We start from the raw sequence: 17378 nt of genomic DNA, 5'->3' as shown, positions 1-17378 counted from the left end.
CAAATCAATACTTGCAATGCTTCCACAGTCATTTGCAATCATGTGCAGAGCAGTGAAAACTTTGAGTTGCTGGATGCACACACACGTTCCCAGCTGAGGTCAAACGAGATGATGTTCTGCCTTCTAGTTTCAGCTCTCAGGCTGTAAAGCTGCTTAATGTTATACAGGAAAACAGTTTTGTGGAAGAGCGTGTTTTCACTACTGAGGAGACTCTTGTTTTACAAGGATATTAGTGCACATGAGCCGATTATAAGGCAAATGGCCTCCGAAGTCCCTATCTTTAACCATTCAAAGACCATTCAATTCATTATTTCTAAGAAACATATTAAACAAGATATCTTTGAACAGGAACACACATAAAATAAGGTTATATTGGGGCGCCTGGGTGGCTCAGTCGGTTAAGCGTCCGACTTCAGCTCAGGTCACGATCTCACGGTCGTGAGTTCGAGCCCCGCGTCGGGCTCTGGGCTGATGATGGCCCAGAGCCTGGAGCCTGCTTCCGATTCTGTGTCTCCCTCTCTCTCTCTGACCCTCCCCCGTTCATGCTCTGCCTCTCTCTGTCTTAAAAATAAATAAACGTAAAAAAAAAAAAATTTAAAAAAAAAAAATAAATAAAAAAAAAAAAAAAATAAGGTTATATTGCCAGAGGCTTGTCAGGTCACAACCCTGTATTTCCACTAGGAGCAATGGTTCCTTATTCACTAATTCAGTGTTTGAGGCAACTTTATAGAACACTACTGTGAATAAAGATTATCAACTGTTGGGGCGCCTGGGTGGCGCAGTCGGTTAAGCGTCCGACTTCAGCCAGGTCACGATCTCTCGGTCTGTGAGTTCGAGCCCCGCGTCGGGCTCTGGGCTGATGGCTCAGAGCCTGGAGCCTGTTTGCGATTCTGTGTCTCCCTCTCTCTCTGCCCCTCCCCTGTTCATGCTCTGTCTCTCTCTGTCCCAAAAATAAATAAACGTTGAAAAAAAAATTAAAAAAAAAAAGATTATCAACTGTAGACAGTTTAGCACCACTCTGAAGGATTTTGAGATTATTCTGCATGAATGGGAATATGTTAATTACTGTTAGATAAAATGATCAAATAGGAACTTTAGAAAAATTGTTGGGGATTATGAAATCTGAATGCTCACAGGGTAAAATACTGGATGCATGGAAACTTAAGAAGCAATTAGTAGTCAAGGCAAAAGATATTACAGGTTTGAATTAGAGGGATTAGGAATGGAAAACAGTGAATTCATGTGAAAAACTTTCAGGAACTCGAATACATGAAATTAGGCTATTGATTAAACATGATGGTGAAGGAGACCTTATAGATGATGCTGATATTACAGTAATGAAGTTTTTCTGTCATCAACTGAGATAGTGAACAATATAATTCCTATTCTAGAATTATTGTCAAGGATAAAGCTGAAACAAGTTCTTCACAAAAACCCAATGGCCATAAAGTTAGTGAAAGATTGCCCATTGTGACTCTCTTTGTATATCTGATTATATTTAACAGAAGGTAGCATAGGTGGATGGTTACACATGTCTGACCTGGAGAGAGCATGGCTGGATTCAGACCCTGCCCTTGGTATTTACTAGATATGTAGTTACTTAATATCATCTCAAATAGGGTAATCATAGACTTGTGCATTTGTGTGTGTAGAATAAAATGATTCATGAAAGCACTCAAATAGTGTCTGGCACTGGTAAGCACTTAATACATGTTAATTTTGTAATTTGAATGAAGTTTGTATCTACAAATGACAGGAAACTCTATTATACTTTGAACACAGAGCAACAAAAGTCAGCTTGTTATCCTGATGAATAAAATTCACCATTTTTCTGTGATTTTTAAACATTTTATATGTTAGTCCTGAAGATATGTTTCATGTATTATATATTTCCAGTATTAGCCTCACATTTCAGGAGGTGAGTATGACATATAATAATGGAGATTGGGGGAAAAGAGGAAAGTGTGTTTGTGTTAACTTGTTCTTATAACATGATTCCTTATATTTAGACCTTATAGAATATAGTGGTTCTGTTTTCATTTTCCTTTCTTCTTCTTTTCTTTTTTTATTCAGAAATTCTCTTCTGGCATAGATAGCTTTCATAAACTGCTTTACCAAGTCAGCATGCAAATTTGGTCATGGACGTTTAATTTTTCCAAAGAATTTTGGTTGAGTTCCCATTTGCTTCATCCTCAGGATATTCAGTAACTCCCATCTAAGGTCATCTCTCTCTTTTAAATTGCTCAGTGATATTGAAGGTTTTCATAGTTTGAAAAGTGTTGGTCTAACATCCATGCCCACGGAGAGTATAGCTGGAATCTGATCAGTTTACTGTGACCATTTCTTTCCTCAGTCACCTTCCGTCCTTGTGGAAGACTTGCTGACACAGCATGAAAACCATGTGTGACTGTGCTGTGATGATGTTCTCCTCTTCCTAATGCCTGCACTGGCTTCTGTGCCTTCCTAGGGAGAGGATGATGCCCCCCACCCCCCACTCTGTGCTAATGAGTCCCATTTGTACTTTCTCAGTATTATAGCCCTCAGTGGTGAGATTACTTGATTATTTTTCACAGTCATCTCCCAGGCTACATGCTTGTTCAGGAGCATGGGGTTAGGTAATCTGTAGATTCCAACCCCTCATGGAGCTAGATCTCCTATTCTTTTTTCTTGCCTAAGGATTTAATAGATTTCCCTTAATACTCTTCTTGTAAAATAAGGCCACAGTATACCATGTCCTATGGACAGTGGGATTACTTGTGACATTTCTAAGTGCTTTAAGTGTATGCAATGTGATTTATCCTATCTACTCATGCAATTCCCAGATAAACACACAAGCTTCAGTCATTCAGTCAATAGAGGCACATACCTACCTTTATTGATTCCAAATTTTGCACATAACCTCCTTATCACTGTGCGTGTGCATGTGTATTCCAGCGAGCTACTCCACTACATCAAAAGGAAGACAATTTTTAAAAATTAATGTGTTTATTGGTGTGTATATGCATAAATACACAAAAATTTTTTTTATTTTTTAATGTTTATTTATTTTTGATAGAAAGACAGACTGCGAGTGGGGGAAGGGCAGAGAGGGAGACACAGAATCCGAAGCAGGCTCCAGGTTCTGAGCTGTCAGCATAGAGCCCAACATGGGGCTTGAACTCCCAGACCATGAGATCATGACCTGAGCCGAAGTCAGACGCTTAACTGACTGAGCCACCCAGGTACCCCACACAAAACATTTTTTTAGATTTGAAAACCTACCTTACTCGTTACAATTTTACAAGTTTTGGTTTTAATTTTTAATTCAATTTTTAATTGAAGTTGATGATTAATCTTTAAAAATAATAGAATCTTTAAATTTTGCTTTTTTTCCCTTAGAGGTAAAAATTTCGTTTATGCCTAAGTAAAATGATATCCTGTAAGCTCTGGCTTCAGTGTGAAGATTGGGATGTATGTACCTAGTTGATCCCTATCAATTGCTCCAGGTTTGAGATAATAATGAAGCATGTCTTTGGCAAATTTAGGAACCAAAACAACTGTAGATTATATGGAGAAAAATTATAAGGTCAGCTTGTGGACAGCTAGATTTGAGGATTTGGAAGGTTATTAAGTCCCAGTAGAAAGATTAGAACAGAGCACAAGATAAATATTGAAGTGGTGTTTCAGTGGCAATCAGAGGAACATCAGAGTATAGCCATTCTGTTCCAACCCTATTTATAATCCAGCATAATATAGCAGTGTGAGTGCCCAGCTTTACAAGGATAAGGAGGATGATGAGAACCATATAGGCACGGTGAAGTAATCAGAGATTATCTAAAATGAAGCTGGACAAAATGAGAATCAGATTCAGCTCTAGGAATTGGGGCTGGCACCAAGGAAGTAGAAGGGGATCTTTCAAACCCACTTTTTATTTTTATTTATTTATTATTATTATTTTTTTACCACAAACCCACATGCTTCTTACATTTCATTTGTTCTGCACATTGAGTTTGCTTCTTTTTAGGAGCTTTGTATTTGCTAGTCCCTCTACATGGTATATCAACCTCAGAACTCCCATTTGTTTCCAGAATGCTGTAAGGATTTATGAAAATAGTACAGCCTATGGTAAATGATAGAAATATGTGAAGTGAAGCAAAGAAATACAAATAACTAGGACCCATATGGCAGACACAGGAGAAATTAGCATGGTTGTCAGTGACTCGTGAATAGAATATTGGCAAAATATGATGGGAGGGAAAATAACGTTTCTAGCAACTAATTCCTATTAAAAGAATTCAAAATAGTGACTTGCTTTTTGGCATGAAAGGATCATCTAGAGGACACTAGAAAAACCATTTCTCTATGGCCTAACCAAAATTAATTAATCACTCACAGCAGAGGTTAGAAGCATTTTCAGATGATTTTTTCAGTTATCTATAGAACTACTCCTAAATGTTGTAACTTAAAACCACAACCATTTTATTTTAGCACAATTTTAGGGTCAGGAATCCCTGTAGGAATGAGACACATGATTTTTCTGCTCTCCATGAAGTTAACTGAGCTCACTTCATGTACCTAGCTGGTGAATGGATGGTCTGAAAGGTCCCAGATGGCTTCACTGACAAGTCTAGTTTCTTCACAGGGACCATGGGAAGGCTGAGTCCAACTGGAACCATCTGCTGGAGTGCCTAGAGGTTTTCTCCACACAGTCAGATTTCTTGTAAGGCTGCTAGGGCTCCCAGTGACAGAAAGAAGGAGTTGCCAGTCTCTTAAAACTCCAAAACCAGAATAAGAGCACTTCTGATGTATTCTATTTGACTATTGGATGATGTAGACACAGAGCCTGTCCAGATTTAAGAGGAGGGAGATAACAACAATTCTCGGGCTGCCTGAGTGGCTTAGTTGGTTAAGTGTCCGACTTTAGCTCAGATCATGATCTTGAAGTTCGTGGTTTGAGCCTGGCGTCAGGCTCAGTGCTGACAGCTCAGAGCCTGCTTCAGATTCTGTGTCTCCCACTCTCTCTACCTTCCTCCTACCCCACCACTCTTTTGCTCAGGCACTCTGTCTCTCTCTCTCAAAAATAAATAAACATTAAAAAAATTCTTTTTTAAAAGGCATCAATTCTCTTTGACAAGAGGGTTAATGAGCTTGGGGCTGATTTATTTTACCTATGGACATAAGTATTCCTATAGTATTAGCAAGGCCATGTATAACATGAGGGGGAATGCAGATAGATTTCTAGATGCATTTTTAAAATCAAAGTATGTATATATCTAAGAAGTATGCAAAATGAAGATAATTTAAGAATTTGACATCTACATTTTAAAAAAGTTTATAAATTTATCTCCCCAATTCCATTTTTTCTTTCTGCAGATATATTTAGTGTTTGTGTTTATCATGATGATCTTTTTATTTTATCTTTCATACATATGTTACTAAATAATAATGTGACTTTGTAATAAAGTTTGAAAACAAGTATGTAATACACATTTTTTGTATTCTGTTTATTCACTTAACATGTCAACGATATTTTTCTATGTTGATATGTACGAAACTTTAGTTTATTCATTTTAACTGTTGTATAGTGTCCTGTCATTTGAATATGACATAATTCATAATGGACCTTTAAATCATTTCCAATTTTTCAGTAGTGTACATTGCCATGATGACCATCATTATAAAGTCTTCTCGACTTCTCTATAAGAGTTTCTCTAGGCAATTCATCTAGAAATGGAAATTATGGGTCATAGAGTTTAAGCAACTTCTTTTTTACTAGATTATGTCTTCATCATCTCCAAAGTGACTTTAACAGTGCTCATAGTACTCTCAGCTATCAATGAGAATTGCAATTCTTTTACTCAAAAGCATTAGGAATTATCCCACTTCTAACTTGTTGACAATTGGATAAGTAAGAAAAATGTGGCGAAAAATGTCACATTAGTTTCAAGTGTACAGCATAGTGATTCAACCTCTCTACATGTTATGCTCACCACAAGTGTACCTACCATGTGTCATGTGTTCTTAACTTAACATTTTTCATGCTAGTAGTAAGTAGTTTATCTTGTCATGACATCTTTTATTTGCATGTGTATGCACAGAAATATTTAATGGCAAGTCAGTTGAGTTTATTAATCTTTCTTTATGACTTATGCTTTCTATCACTTGTTTAACATCCACTTTGACTCCAAGTTCATTAAGATATTCTATGTTATTCTATATAGAAGTAAAGAAATATTTTATTATTTGTATATTATATTGGAATATATTAATTGTATTTAATTGTATATATTATTTGTATATTATATTAATTTGTATATTATATTATGTGCTCACCTACCTGAACTTTCTTTTCCAAGTTTGGTGGCAGTAGTAAACCAATTTTACGTTTTTTTATAGATAACCAGTTACTGTAGCATAATTGACTGAACAACAGACTAATCTTCAATACTTGCTCTCTGATTTATCAAGTTGTTAATACAATGTTGAGTAAAAGATGTGATAGGGAATATCTGTGTGTATTTTTTTATTTTAAAGTAAATTCTGTAATATTTCACCAGTAAGAATGACATGTTTAGATGTTTAGTAGCTGTCCAATTTTTATTTTTAAAAATTCTCAATTTTCAATTTGCTAACAACTTCTTTAAAAAATCATAAATGGACAGTAATTTTCAACAATTACTTTAAATGTTGAGCTGATTATGAGGTTATTCTCCCATAATCAATTAATCTGATCAATATTTGATTGATTTTCTAATGTTAAATTATCATTAAAATCCCAAGATATACTCAATTTAGCCATGACAGAAATATTGTTAAAGTATACATTGCTAAATTCAGTTTATCAGTATTATGTCTGGAATTTCACATTTATTCTCATAAGTGAAATTGGCCTATAATTTTTTGTTCTAGTAGAATCCTTGTATAATTTTGGCATAACAATACTTTAAAATGAATGTCTTTAATTTTTTTCTGTTTTCTTGAAACATAATTGTTACTTTGAAAATATAGGGTAGTGATTGACTTTTGTACACTAATTTGTATCCTGCAACTTTGCTCAATCACTTATTAGTTCAAGGAAGATTTCGTGGTAATTTTTTTTAGATTTTCTACATAAAAATCATGTCATTTGATTGCTTCTTTCCCAGTATATGTTTTCTTTCCTTTTCTTGTCTACTGCATTCGCTAGAACTTCTGGGATGATATAGAAAATCAGTGATGAGAGGGGACATCCTTGGCTTCTTCCTAATCTTATTGGGAAAGCTATGAGTTTATCACCATTAAGTATGATGTAAGCTATAGGGTTTTTAGCCTGTTGATGTGGTGGGTTACATTAATTGACTTTTAAATGTACTAGCCTTGCATACCTGGGATAAATCCAACATGATCATGGCATTAATTCTTTGTATACATTACTGGATTCAATTTGCTAATATTTTGTAGAGGATTTCTGTGTTCACAACAGATAATGGTCTCTAGTAAACTTAGCATTTGTCTGGTACTGGTATTAGGGTAATTCTGGCCTCAGAGATGAGTTAAGAAGTATTCCTTTTGTTCTATCTTCTGAAGGAGTTTGCAAAAATTGGTATAATTTCTTCTTTAAATATTTGGTGTAATTTGCCAGTGAAGCTATCTGGGCTTGATGCTTTCTGTTTTGTAAGGCTTAATTATTGATTTGATTTCTTTAGTAGAAGCACATCTTTTCGAATTGTTGATTTTTATGTGAGTTTTGACAGATTGTGTCTTTGAAAGATTTGGTTCATTTCATCTCGGCTGTCAAATTTGTAGGCAGAGAGTTGATTGTAGCATTCTGTATTATCCTCTTGATGTTCGTGAGATTTATGGTAATCCTCCCTCTTTCATTTTTCATGTTAGTAATTTATGTCCTCTTTCTTATCTAAAATCTTAACAGTTGTATTGATCTTTTCAAAAGATAGTTTTTGGTTTTGTTGATTTTCTTCGCTGACTTCCTATTTTCAATTTCCTTGATTTCATCTAATTCTTACTGTTTTTCTTTCCTACTGCTTTGGCTTTAATTTGATCACTCTCTTTTACTTTCCAGGTTTATTAAGATGGAAGCTTAGATGATTGACTTTAGATATTCTTTTCTAATCTATGTGTTCATTGCTATGAATTTACCTCTAAACACTACTCTCACTGAGTCCCACACATTTTGATAAGTTGTATTTTCATTTTTGCTTAGTGGAAAATATTCTTAAATTTCTCTTGAGAGTTCCTCTTTGACCTATGTGTAATTTGGAAGTGTGCTGCTTACTCTCTACATATTTCAGGATTTTCCAGGTATCTTTCTTTAATTAATTTTTAAGGCAATCAGTGGAACTCTACCTCTTTATAGCTTCCTGATTATAGCTGATATTTTTGACTTAAGCCCATTTTCTTCATTTTAGAAAAATGTAATCCTAAATAGTTTTAAGTATTTTTCTTGTGCATTACTGTTTATCTGAGTTTTAAATTTTGAAGGCTTTCTGTGCATTGGCCTAAGAGAGATCTGAGTATACAAATAGTAGAAAATCTTTCTCTCTCTCTCTCTTTTTGATGTTTATTTATTTATTTTGAGAGAAAGAGAGAGAGAGAAAGTACTGCATGTGGGAGCAAGCAGGGGAGGGGCAGAGAGAGAGAGAGGGAGACAGAAAATCCCAAGCAGGCTCTGCATTGTCAGCACAGAGCCTATGACAGGGCTTCCAAGTGGGGCTCGAACTCATGAACCGTGAGATCATGACCTGAGCCAAAATCAAGAGTCAGAGGCTTAACCTGAGCTGAAATCAAGAGTCTGAGGCTTAACTAAGCCCCTGAGGTGCCTACCCACCCCTCTCTCTTAAAAGGCTGACTGTACTTAATTTAAGTAATTTACCTACTCAGGATACTTCTTGGTAAATTAAAGCAAGCAACTAACTTTATAATTATTCTTATAAATCAAATAATACTGCTTATTTTTTCAACTTGAGTTAGTGATCTTTACCTCTAATAACTACATTTGTCCTCTAAATAGTAAGACCCAATAAGTATTTTACATTTAAAACAATGTCTCAATATCATTTTTTGGGTCTTTACAAATTTTTTTTATTTTTTCATAAAAAGTGCCTAATTTTGTGGTCCCTTAAACTTAAATCATGGCTCCTATCTTTTCTCCACAAATCATTGTTCATTCTTTTTTTTTTTTCTTTTCCACAATCTTTGTTCTTTCTCAGGTACCTCTAACTGCCAATTCTTTTTTCATATGTAACTGTAGATTTTTCTTATCTAGCAGAACTTAATTTCATATTATAGATCCAGTCCCTGTGAATAATGCCTCCTCTTTATCTCACTCATGCCATTTAGTTGTATATTCATTTATACACAAATATTTATTGTGCACCTACTATGTGCCAGATGTTGAATTAGGAGCTGGCTATACCATGGCAGGCAAAATCCTTGCCCTCATGGGGCCTATAGTACAGTCAAAAAGATACTAAACAAATGTTCTAAATTCAATAATATATATTGACTTTGAGGAAATTATTTTGAAATTAATGTGCTCCTGAAACATGTCCCCTTGTCATTTCTCTCAACAGAAATATCATTTTTCTCTTTAAATGCTTTTTGCTGACTTTCTGCTTTAAGTCTCATATAGCTTTCAGATCCAAGCTCAAACCATGCTCCTCCATTAGTTATTTCCCCCAAAGAGAATCAATCACTCCTCCTCTTGTTCCCTCGCTATAAATACATCATATACTACCACACCAAGTACTATATATTCATTTATCTTCCTTGTTAGAACTCCCCCATAGAATATTGGTTCTCAATACTAACTAAACACGTGAATCAGAAGGGGGATGGCTAAAAAATACCAATGTCCTTAGTGGTATGCTGGCAAATGTTTAAAAAACTGGCTCATGGAAGAAGGAGGGTGGGGAAAAAAGGGAGAATGATTGATTTGTAGTATTTGTGGATATCTGTGGTATAAATACTCCGACCATGGCCAGTTTTAGTCTACCAAAAGCATAGTACTGAACATGGAGTAGGGAATGGATTTACAGTAGCACACCATTTTGTAGTGTTTTATGCAAATTCTTGTGCTCCTCTCATGCCTCCTGAGTCAAAATCCCTGGAAGTGGGACCCACTGATCTGTGTATTAAGAAGACTTCTAGGTGATTCTGATATACAGAAAAGATTGAGAGCCACTGATCCCATATAATACCTGACATGTAGTAGAAGCCTAATATATATTTTCTGAATTTGCTTGCACCAAAGATAATGTAACCACCTCCACAAACAGCACTTTCTCTACATCATCCACCTTGCTTTATCCGGTTCTGTGACTTATAAAATAATAGAGCTGTATGTGATTTATATAAAAGTGAGATATAAATTTGTGTAGGATGGAAAGTGAAATCAGTGTTGTAATCTACAACATAAATTAGTCAAAGGGGATGGAAAATCTGTACTGTGTAAGTTCACAGTTGCAGCAATGGAGAGTCTGCATCGTGTGAGGTTATCTTGGTCAAAGGTAGGTAATCACTGCAAAAACAGTCTCCTCAGCACAAAATCACATGAAAAAAAATGAGCTAAAAATCAAAAGAATATGTGAGCATTTCAGCTGATTGTTCCAAAACTGTGACCCTAGATTTGAAGTAAACTGAGAAGGGTTTTATTATTTTATCTTGTTTCTTCTCTTCTGTGAGAATTTATTAACATAAGCATTCACAATCGGACACTGAGAGAAAGACAGCAAGAAATATGCCCATTTCCACAGTTGTTGAGCAAATGAATGCCATTTAAATAATAGTTTCTAACTCGACTAGTAGTAAGTCATCATCATTGTGAGGAGGACACTAACAGAGCAAAAGAGAAAGTCAAAATACCAATCTAATTAGACAGCTTTTCATGTCCTGTACTCATACTGGGGCTGTCTCATCTTTTGCTCCATTGACCTCAGTTTTAAACTTGGATTTAATAAACTGGCCCTTGTGTATTTTCCCTGAAACTCACCACCAGATTTGCTTAACGTCAAAAGTTGTTTTCCTCAACAGAAATGCATTTATAACCATGTTTGTCCCGTAAGGGAAGAAAACACATTGAATCTCTCCACAGCCAGTGTAGCTACATGATTCTAAGGCACCTCTCTTCAAAAACATTTTTGTAATGTTTATTTTTGAGAGAAAGAGAGAGAGACAGCATGAGTGAGCGGGAAGGGGCAGAGAGAGAGGGAGACACAGAATTCGAAGCAGGTTTCAGGCTCCGAGCTGTCAGCACAGGGCCTGATGTAGGGCCCGGACCCACTAACTGTGAGATCATGACCCGAGCCGAAGTCGGATGCTTAACCGACTGAACCACCCAGGAGCCCTTAAGATGTGTCTCTTCAAAAACACATACAAACAAACATGTAACCACTCTCACTGCCTCTGCCATCAACTCTGCTGTGGCCACCATGAAGCACTAAAATGTTCTCCTCTCTCTCCTCTAGGTTACTTAGAGATTACTCTATTTTTATCTGCCAACAGAGCTCATTGATTTTCAACCCTGGCTAGACATTAGAATCACTTTGAGAAGTGGTTTCTAGAAACAAAACCAGTGTCTGGGCTCCACATGAGTCAAATCAATCATAATATCAGAAGGTAAGAAAAAGACGTCTCTGCCTCCTCATGCGATGACTATGTACGGGCAGGTTGGAGAACTGCTGAGTTTCTTCAGCTCGGAAGGTTCGTGCCTGAACAGGAAAAATAGTTCTGCTCAGCTGGACAGCCCAATTTGGGCACTGGTATTTTCATAACAGGAGTAATTGGATCCTCCTGCTTGGGTCAGAGCTCTTAAAAACTGAAAGTGTTTCCTTAACTTGAGATATTGCAGTGCTAACTAAAATAATGTTTATAATGTGTGAATCCACATTATGAAACTAGTTCACGGAAATATGTCCAATTCACTGAAAAGTTAATCAGATGCTAGGTTCCCAGGAAAGTATGAACAAGCCAAATAAAAACACCCAAGACGGTTTTCTATCTATAATCTAGTATCAATCTTGGTAACCAAACTGGCATCCTGGCTGGGAACAAAGGATTCTATTACCATCATTTGCTTTCCAGTAAGTATTAGCCTCTTTGGAAAATAATACAACATCTGAAGACGAGTCCTGGTCCTGGTCCATCAAAAAGCCTAAAAATAGTTTGTTTGCCCAACTCTCTATTACAATGTAATGTTCATGCACAAAACCCCTCTTCTTTAGATATAAGACCTAGACACTTTAAAATAGAGTGTCAGAATTGCAACAGGCACAGAATCATGCAGCACATCTATCCTCCACTTTTCTTGGATTTGGTTGCAAAGCAATATACCTTGGGATATATTTAGTTTGATGCACTGTAGTTACTCATCTTGCATGGTGACTCATTTAGGCTAACTACTCTGAGTCTTGGTGTCTTTGTGTTAATATAGCAATAATAGCATCTAACTCACTGAGAATGTCATAAGGATTAAATGAAAAGTTGATGCAAACTGAGTAAGTGATTACTGTTGGTTGGGGAAAATGTGATAATAGAGAAATATCAGGAAATAGAGAAGGTTCAAGATGATTTAATAGAAAGTCACAGAAAGATAGCAGTCTTCTGTAGTATTGTTGATGTCTGACCTCCCCCTCTGACCTTCTGAATCATCCCCCTGATACAAGAGCACTCTCACCACACACACCAGCACAGTGAAGTCAAAACACCAAGAGCTGTCATCTGACTAGAAGGTCAATGAGGATGGATGTCTCATGAGTAGTCTAAAAGGTGATCGATGTCTTTGGAAACCATCTTATAGACCTTCCCCACATGTGTATCCTAAGACTCAGATTCCATAATGTACTTTGAGATCATCCTGTACTCTTTCATAATAGGTTACACAGTGGTAAAGCAAATAATGAACTGCTTAATTATACCCGTATAATATGATCTTCTTTGCTAGACCCTAAGATGTCTGAGGGCAGGGGTTTTTATCTGTTTTATTCGTTGCTGTATCTGCTGTTGCCTGGTACTTAGTAGGAGCTTAATAAATATGTTGAGTAAATAAACATCCTAAAACTATCTCACAATTTGTGTGTGTGTGTGTGTGTGTGCGTGTGTGTGTGTGTGTGTGTGTGGTGAGTTCATCATAATAATAGTGTAATTCAATTTTTTTGTCTCCTAATAATGTCCCTAACCCAAGAATGGCTAGAATAGTTACTTTTTTTGTGGTGAACTATTGTGTTTGTTTTACTTGCTATATCAGAAGTCCGTACACATTCAGGAGCTATAACTCTCCTAACTGCCTCTTCTAATGTCATCTATAAAAATGCTATCACAAAATGCCCTCATAAAAGTCTGTGTTCCTGGAATGAGTGCTACAAATGATGATAGGTTGGAAGATGTGATCTTCTAGGTTCATTGCAGTATTTAAGGCCGTCTCCAAATTATGTTAAAACCTTTTGTCTATGGTTGTTCACTCTGTTCCACAGTAAAATTTCCTTTCATTTTCTTCCACATGCCAGCTTCCTCCCTAGGCAGACGTTAGAAGCTATTTGCTTCTTTACTGGATGATTGTTATTTTATTCTTCGTGTGTAGGTGGTTGTTTGCCAAAAATAAATGTTTGGATCAAAACAACTTAGTCAGTGATTATATGTAGAAAGCCTACGTTTACTTTCTGACCTGCTGTCTTATATACATTTAACTATCCCTTATGACTTTTGGATTATAAACATTTGAACAGAAACTTAATTTCAAGGCTTGTAGGGAGGCTTTATTTCCTCAGGAACACTTTAATTCTCTTGGCAGACCAGAAGCTCTAGGACTAAAATATAACAAAGTGACTTTATTAAGTTTTCTTAATGCCAAGTTTTTGGCCATTTGAGCATGAGAAACAAAACATTTGCTGACAGTTATATTGCACTGCGTTGAACTTTTCAACGATGAATAATGTACATAAAACTGTTATTTTAGTTAAAGTATAAAAGAATGGATTAATTTTCACAAAGTGGTGTTAACCTTACAGATATTTGAAGAAGATATTTCTTTTTTCAACCGCCATCCTGTTATAGATTAGCAATATGACTTTATATTGCTTATCAGATATATTGCCTGTGCAAGCATCTGAAATGTGTTACTGTATGATGTTTTCTTAAACCTCAAATGTTTCAAAATAAAATATATTTAATATTGAATAGGATGAAATAATAGCTCTATTTCATTCTTCACAGTTTTTTTTATTACTATACATGTATTCCCTCCGCATGAGACAGTATCTGCCAAAAGCAAAATAATTGTTTCTCCTCCTAGAAGAATGGTCCAAGAAAGCCTCCAGGGACTTTTCTATGCTAGTGCTATTTTTTTCATCCGTAACTAAAAAAATATGTATGCAATCTGCTACTTTCATATAATTTACACAACAGAAAAGTAGAAATAGAACAAGTTGAAAGCTACCACGTGCCTCTTGGGAAATTAGGACATTTAGAGAGTTTAGGAAACCTCTGGCAATTTTGTCTGTATTATGTGTTAGTTATTGGTAAAAGGAGTATATTTCACAAGTCTCCTACCACTTATACTACTACCATTTTTTTTACCATTTCAATTTCCAGGAAATCTTTAATTTTCCATATTTACCACTGTACTTATGATAGAAAATTTGGTTTTTTAGGAAACCAGAGGCTAGGTCATGGAGGACCTTGAAGGTAAAATCTATGGTCAAAATACTTGATTCTTGAAAATTTTCTTATGCTATTCAAGTATATTAGATGATATATAGGATGATTACCATTAAAAGACTATGCAATCTACTTTCCAAATTAATTTTCAGCTATTCATACTTGTTAAGTCTTACCAGAACTGGAGGAAAATACTCCTGTAGGTGGGGGATGGGAGCATGTCTGCACCTCAGCCTACCTGCATCTCTTTGTTGTGCATTCGGCTCTCACTCTGCTTAGAACATAGAGAAAAGGGAAATATACTGATCAGAGTAAAGGATCTAAATTAGGTCATAATTATTGAATTGATTTTTGGTTATGAAAACAGCATCATTTTGCCTTTGAAAATGCAATTTTGTGTCCAAGTGAAGCCCTGGCTCTGGTTTTTGTTTTTGTTTGGGGTTTTGGGGGGGGGGCAGTGGGAGGGGATAGGTGGTGGTGGGTGGCATTGATGCAGCTCTGATTATCACATTTTCTTCTTTTCTGACTGCCTCTATCAGAAGAAAAGATCATCTTTAGGGCCTGGTTTTGAGAAAGGAAGTGGAATTTATCGTTTTTTTCCTTAGGTAAAAATGCATATATAAACCTACCTTGGGCAAAATTTTTCATGGGGAAGCAGTGAAAGGACCTTGTTTTCTCTACTGTATAATTGCATGTGTGAATTCTTCATGAGTGGGAGCAAGGCAAATCAGGCTTCAAATCATCTGTCATATTTCTCCCACACAGAGGGGCAGTTAGGGTTCAGACAAGAAGTCAGATAGGAATATATTCCAGGTATTATTTTAAATATTGGCTTTAGAATTTAGAACTGAGCAGGTTCCAAGCATTGAAGATTTCTGAGCTAGAGACTGGTCTTGGGGGAATAGCATTTTCTGGCATTAATTTGTAGGATGGATTTAAAGAATAGGCACTGGAGACAATGATATTTTTTCTTTGCATATGTTATTGCATGCACTGGTTGGGTAATAAGAGTCTGAAACAGAGTGGTGGCAGTCGGTAAATGAAGGGGCAAACAGAATTGAGAGGCACTGTAGATGTAAAAATGGCTTACTTGCTAACTGACTGGAAGTGGTGATTGGGTTGATAGAAAAAAACAAACTAAAATAGACTGTCATATTGTAAATATGGGGGCCCAGGACAATGGTGATACATTCAATGGAAGTGTGAAAGACCAAAGGCTGAGCTTACAGATGATGAGTTCACTCTTAGACAAATTGAATTTAAAGTGCTCATGGTATATACAGATGGAGAAGTCTATAAATATTGTTCTGGTATTCAGTGGATGGGTTAGAGCTAATCATCTACACCTTCTGTGGGTCTACTCACTCATTCCTTTTTTCTTAAGGAAAATTAATCACTCATAGCTCCTAACCACTCCCTCCCCTCCCCCCCCCCCCCCCCCCCCCCCCCCCCCCCCCCCCCCCACACCTTAATGTCTCCAGCAGCACTGATGAGAGGGAGCTGGCATTGACTTGTCTCCGAGCACAGCTGAACAGACACTGGCACCAGGTTGGGTTACATCAGAATCTTTCCCATCTCTCCCAGGAATTTGAATTTGGATTTTTTTTTAAATTTTTTTTTCAACGTTTATTTATTTTTTTGGGGACAGAGAGAGACAGAGCATGAACGGGGGAGGGGCAGAGAGAGAGGGAGACACAGAATCGGAAACAGGCTCCAGGCTCTGAGCCATCAGCCCAGAGCCCGACGCGGGGCTCGAACTCACAGACTGCGAGATCGTGACCTGGCTGAAGTCGGACGCTTAACCGACTGCGCCACCCAGGCGCCCCGAATTTGGATTTTAAAGACATTTCTTAGTGTTTAGTTTGCTGCTTGAACTTGGGTTGGAACAGCTGTATGTATGCTGAGAAAATATATGATCAATGAATACACAGTAGAATTAAGTCATGCACAGAAAGATAAAGAAATGAGAGAACATGTAGAATCAGGGGGGAAAGGTATGGTTAAACACATATATGCAGGCAAATTATCTATGTTAAATCAAATTCAAGGTAGAAAAAATGAACATGGGCTGTGGAGAAAATACCATTTATATAACTAAGTGATAAAAATGATTGCTGCTCAATTATAGCAGATAGCTCTTGTGGTGATGCCCTATTTCATACTAATTTTGCCTTCTTGAAACTGCCACCAATATCAGGGCGGAACCTCAGGAACTATATTTTCATCATGTGATGCTGATAGACTTGAGTTAGACATTTTAACCAACATAGGTATATCCAATCTCCTCTTGAAGAAGTATGGAACGATTGGCTTGAGTGGTAGTCAAAATGTGATTGTGGCCATAGTATGCACTCTAGTACGTACTCTATAGTGGAAGTTCCTTGAACCTGCCAAGGTCCCTAGTGCCAACTTAAATCCTGCTTACCCTGGTATTTGGTTAAGACTTGGATCCTATAATTTTTTTCAGTTTTTATTTAAATTAGCCTAGTTTCTTTCCATGCTTTTGCTTAAACAAGAATCCTTTTTTGTTGTTACATGCAACTAAAAGACATTTGAAATTTTTTAATGTTTGTTTATTTTTGAGAGAGAGAGAGAGACAGAAAGAGAGAGAGAGGGAGACACTGTATTGAAACAGGCTCCAGGCTCTGAGCTGCCATCATGGAGCCCAGTGTAGGGCTTGAACCCACGAACCGCGAGATCATGACCTGAGGTGAAGTCAAACACCTAACTCACTGAGCCATCCAGGTGCC

Source organism: Prionailurus bengalensis, chromosome C2, assembly GCF_016509475.1.
Source record: "Prionailurus bengalensis isolate Pbe53 chromosome C2, Fcat_Pben_1.1_paternal_pri, whole genome shotgun sequence".
Classification (NCBI taxonomy): Eukaryota; Metazoa; Chordata; class Mammalia; order Carnivora; family Felidae; genus Prionailurus; species Prionailurus bengalensis.
This window is presented reverse-complemented; position numbering follows the sequence as displayed.